The sequence below is a fragment of the Myodes glareolus genome, chromosome 3 (assembly GCF_982192425.1).
Source record: "Myodes glareolus chromosome 3, mMyoGla1.1, whole genome shotgun sequence".
Classification (NCBI taxonomy): Eukaryota; Metazoa; Chordata; class Mammalia; order Rodentia; family Cricetidae; genus Myodes; species Myodes glareolus.
Genome location: NC_142028.1, coordinates 59,064,792 through 59,070,675, shown reverse-complemented (window position 1 = coordinate 59,070,675; position 5,884 = coordinate 59,064,792).

Sequence of the window (5,884 nt, the reverse complement as noted above, 5' to 3'; positions counted from 1 at the left end):
CCAGCGCTCTCTGTCTTGGCTGCAGGGGCACCAAGACCAACCATGTTTGGGCTCATCTACACCACAGAAAAAACTGAGTCCTGTTTGAGAAGTGTAGTCTGCTAGGTCTCTGGGAGAGAAATGAAGGTGAAGGCAAGGGTCCCAAGACTCATCCCAGTCCTAAGGGCAATGTACGACCACAAAAGCTCTCTAGTCTCATCCATATGTGTTCAAAGGGAGACTAGAAAACTTTGAAGGATAATGCTTTCCTAGCTGAATGAACAAATGCATGAAGCATGGGGAGGAAGGGAAGCAGACTCAGCCCACAGGACACTCACAAGGCAATGGAGAGCTGAGACAACACCCACAGAAACAACCAGGGGACAATTCCATGCCAAGAGGTGCAGTTGACATACTGTGTGGGCAGGTCTCTCCATAGACCAGAAATGTCCAGTCCAGCTGAAGTATAAAGTGAAGCTGCCTGGGTACCTGAGGGGTGGTTAGCTTTGAAAAGCCAGAGAAAGAGGCCCCGTGTGCAGGTGGGAGGGTGTGGAAAAGCCAGTCCAGGGCAGAACACTCACTCTCTCCCTGCAGGTCTGCCCAGTCCTTGCTATTTCTGGCACTTTCATCAGCACGTGGCCAACAGTCACCCGTAATCTAGGGCATGGATGCCAGGGGAGAAATCTGAAGTCAGGAAGAATGGCTGCTTCTAACTCTGACCCACAGCTGGTCAGAGAGGTGAATGCCAGAACCACCCAGCCTGAGCATTTTGGGCCTGGCGGTGCTAAAGGCCAAGGGTGGGCACCTCTGGGCTGCTCCAAGTACCCATCTAGCTACAGCAAATGGATTTTTATTGGTTTGAAAGTCAGAGATGAATTCAGGCCAGCAGTGATGGATGCTCAGAGAAGCAAGGGCTCTATGGAGGGGGCAGATCTACAGGAGGGAGCAGGATGTCCCAGATTCAGTTTCCCTGGTAGACCACTACTCGGCTTTAAGGTTGTGTGGGAAACAATGACACCTTGCTGGGCCTTGGATTCCTCATGGAGCCAAGAAGCATAGTAAACCGCACCTTGCATGAGTGCAGGGAGGGGCTATGGACTGTACTTAGCATGGCACTTGCCTTCCTAATTTACCCCACTGGACATGAGAAATGATTATAGTTGGGGATTTTTTTTTAATTAAAAGAATGACAGTATGTCTGTTTATAAGCCAGAGAGAAGGCATCTCTTCAAAGTCAAAAATCTTTCCAGGAGATGGAAGGAACCTTAAATGAAGAGTCAGAGGGTCGCTTCACAAAATTATGGCTGCTGTGTGTGAGCGAGGTTCTTGGTTCCATGCCAACACCAAGAAAGAAAACAAGGACAGAGCGTGGCCTCAAGGAGGAGAGGAAGGGAGCCATTGCTGCTGCAGCCCTAAGCCTACAACGGTGAGGGAAGCTGCAGTTTCCAGAGAAAGGTGGCTTCTTAAAAGGGTCTTGGCATGAACTGTAGCCTGCAGCTGAGAGACCTCTCAAAGAGGAAGCTAGGTCATTTCTACTCCTTCTTCTCCAGCCTTCGTGTGAAAGAACCTACAGGGAAACCAGGGGCTGGGGATGTAGCCTAGTGGGTACACTATTAGCCTAGTGTGTATAAGGTCCTGTATGCTCCCCAGCCCTGCATAAACTGGGCATGGTAGCTCAAGCCTGCAATCTCGGCACTCAAGAGTTGGAGACAGGAAGATCAGAAATTGAAGGCCATCTTTAGGTGTGGTGATGGTTAATATTGCCCCTTTGAGCCTGGCGTGGTGGTACGTGCCTCAAATTCCAGCACCTGAGAGGCAGAGACCAAGTAGATTTCCGTGAGTTCAAGGACAGCCTTGTCTACGTACTGCATTTCAGGCCAGCCAGGGCTACATAGTGAGACTTTTATCTCAAAAAACATTTTTTTTTCCCAACTTGACAAGGTCTAGAATCACCTATGAGAGGTTATGGAGATTAGACCCACCCTGAACACAGGTGGAACCATTTCAAGGCTGAAGTTGTAAACTGACTAAAGAGAAGAAACCAGCTGAATGAGCCAGCACCTCTCTTTCCAACCACTATGATTCCCTGTCATGGTAGACTGTACCCTGGAATTGTAAGCCGAGAGAAACCCTTCCTCTTTCCATTGGCTTTCATCAGGTATTTTGTCAAAGCAACAGAACAAGTAACTAATACAGCTTATATAGAAGCAAGCCTGGGGTACCTGAGACCCTAGCTCAAAACAAAACAAAAACAACAAACAAAAAAAGTCAGGGTGGTGGGGTAGGGTGCAGGGAGCTTTGGCAAGGCCAGCTTTTCCAGGTTAGGAGAGGTTGGAGAGTAGATCTTGAAAATCAGAGACAGGCCAGGAACGAAGGTATTCTGGGTGCCTTGCTAGTGATGACCTTGCAGATCCCTGTCCAGAAAGGTCTAGTGTTTCAGGTTGCAGTGAGGGAAATGCAATTGTGACAAAGAAGGGGGACAAGCTTGGCCTTTTCATGGGCACAGAGGGCTGGGCTAGCACATCGGCTCTTGGTAGGGACAGGAGCGGCCGGATGTTGTGAAGCAGGCAGCAAGATGAGGACGCAGCGTCCGCGCACACGTGCCCCACCCATGATTGATGAGCCTCTAGAGCCCAATAGGTGGAGGAAATTAAAAGAAATTATAAAAAGAAAGTTTAATAAACCTGATGGACCTCATGCAGACAGGCCCCACGCTACCTACTCAATTACTAAGAGTCATTTTTTTAGTTCCCATCCAGGTAAGTCACAGATAGATTGACTACCGCCGTGGGGGGTGATGAGACTGATGGAGGCCTTTGCAAATGAGTCACGTTTCTCCTCCTGGGCCTGGGCAGCAGCCTGCCGAGTCCCTCCCAGCCATCAGCCGGTTTCACACCCCAGACAGAGGCTGGTGTCTCTGTGGATGGGATGGAATGCTCAAGGAGGCGTGGCGGTGGGTGAAGCATGATATCGCAGCGACTGAGACACCGTCTTAGCCACTTTTCCTCAGTGCTGTGACAAAAACCCTTGGCAAAACACCTGAAGGAAGGAAGGGAGGGTTTGGGGGATGTGGTCCACCATGGTGGGGAGGCATGGTGTAGGGAGTGTGAAGTCACAGAAGGGTGCAGCTCTCTTCCTCCTTTCTGGTCAGTAGAAGACCCCAGTCCACAGGAGTGATGGACTAGCTCAGCTGGGGTGCTGGGACCCACAGGACAGGGTCTTCGGATAAGTGGGTAAAGAGTTGGCAAATGACAAACAGACACAAGACTCAAAGGAATTGCATCTGAATGTGTCTTTACTAGGAATGAGCCTCATCCTTTATATAGAAAAGATTGCTTAACACCTTGTATTATTTTTATTATTTTTTTGTGCAGTACAGATTATTCTTAGAATCATTATATCAGATACATGAGAATAGGTTTTCACAGACAGATGTCCCCGGTGTGAGTCTGTGGTTGATTGTGTTAGACATGGCTTGGCCTTAGTTTTGATATAAATTTTTATCTAGGCTATGAGTTCACGGCATTTTGCGCTAAGGGCAAGCGGTTGTGTTTAACAGCCACACAGTCTACAGTCTTTATGTTTCTGCAATCTATGCAGAAGAACTTCTTTCCTCCTCCTTCTCCATATTTCTAACTCCTTTTCAGACCTTCTCCAAAACCAGTCTCAAGAAGTTACAGGCATTTCTCTCTCTTCTATCCTTATCCCATTTTTGCTGGATCTGTCTTAATTGCTTAATTAAGCTTGCCTTTTGTTCTTTATTTACTAAGCACCAGATTAAACCTGGAAACCTTTTCCCATGAATGTTAACCCACCTTCCTCCGTTAGCATCATATACTCCCGTGTATGGCAATGGCTCTTCAGTAGACTCTGGAAACTCAAACATACTATCTTCCCTTCCAGAAGAAAACAGACTGCATTCCTTAGAACATAAGCAGGTAATGCCAAGAGTGCAAGGGCTCTAATACAGGAAGCACACACACACATACACGCACACACACACACACACACACACACACACACACACACTCACACACACACTCCTTCTCTGTGGGCACTCTTCCTTGAAGCTTGTGCCACTCCGCAGGAGGTGGCATGACACCCAGGATGGTGCTGCTCACATTCAGGGTAGGCCTTCCCCCCTCAGTTAAGACTTTCTGGAAATATCCTCAAAGACATACCAGGGGAGTCTCTAAATTCTGCCTAGTTAGCAGTCAAGAGCAACCACATGTGAAAACTTAGACACTGAGGACACAGAGGCACAAGCCAGAGGGAAAGATATACAAGGAGCCACCTGAGCATATACATGTCAAGGCAAACACATCTGGAATTACATGTGGGGATCCAAACACGTGCAGGACATATGTGAGGACACAGTGACAGCCACGGACCCACAAGAACACCCGAGAGAGACGCATAATCCTTTATTCACAGAGGAACGCAGAGCACCCTAGACAGGCCCAAATATATCCATACTCCCTTGCTCTCTGGGTGCGACTCTGTGATAAAGTACTTTTCTAATACGTACTAGGTTTGAGTCCTAGCACTGCCAAAGCAACTAAAAATATATTTAGCTGGGTGAGGTGATGCATGGAGGCAGAGAGGTGGAAGGATCCAAGTCTGAGGACAGCCTGATCTACAGAGTGAGTTCCAGGATAGCCCTCACTACACAAACAAAACCTGTCTCAAAAACAAAAACAAAGAAATAATATTTTAGTTGAGTTTGGTGGCAAACAGCCCTCTTCCCCCCGAGACAGAGTTTCTCTGTGTAACAGCCCTGGCTGTCCTGGAACTCACTCTGTAGACTAGGCTAGCTTCAAACTCACAGAGATCCACCTGCCTCTGCCTCCAGGGTGCTGGGATTAAAGGCATGAGCCACCACTGTCTGGCAGTGATGAACATCTTTAAATCTAGAAGGTAGAGGCAGGTGGATCTCTGTGAGTTTAAGGTCATCCTAGTCAATATAGTGAGTTCTATGACAGTCAGACTACATAGTAAGACCTGGCTCAAAAAAAATCATTTTATGTATAACAATACATTTACATACTAAATAACATTATGATAGAATGGGGCTGGAGAGATGACTAAGTGGTTAAGAGCATCTGCTGCTTTTGCAGAGGACCTGAGTTCCATCCCTACCACCCACATAGCTCACAACTACCTGTAACGCCAATTCAACAGGATCCAATGCCGTCTTCTAGACTCCAAGGCTCTATGCACTTGTGCAGGTGAGCACACATATTAAAATAAAGAAATAACGGGCTGGAGAAATGGCTCAGCAATTAAGAGCACTGGCTGCTCTTCCAGAGGTCCTGAGTTCAATTCCCAGCAACCACATGGTGGCTCACAACCATCTGTAATGGGATCTGATGTTCTTTTCTGGCATAAAGTCATACATGCAGATAGAGCACTCACATAAAATAAAAAAAAATCTTAAAGTTATAAAACAATAAAATAAAATAAAAAGCTGAATGAGTTAATATAAACAATAAAGAAATAACACTATAAAATTGCTGCGGGAGCTCCTTCAGCCAATAGCTGCTATGATACCAGCCTACTGGGGCGTGGTCTCTTTCTCTTTAAAAAGCAGTGGCGGCCTTCTGCTTGCTCTCTTGCTCCAGCTACTAGACTCCTTTCCTGGCTGTTGTGTAGGATGGTGTTCTGTAAGTTTTTTCCCCTCAAATAAATAACCCTTTGAATCCAAATTGGTTTGGGATTGTTTCACACATTATAAAATGATTTGATAGTTTTTGAAATGTTACTATTATTTCTGTGTGTCTGTGTGAATATATGCTGCATGTGTGTAGATGCCCAAGGAGGCCAGAAGAGGGTGTTGATTCCCCTGGAGCTTGAGTTACAGCCGTTCTGAGCTGCCCAACATGGGCACTTACACATCGCATGCACA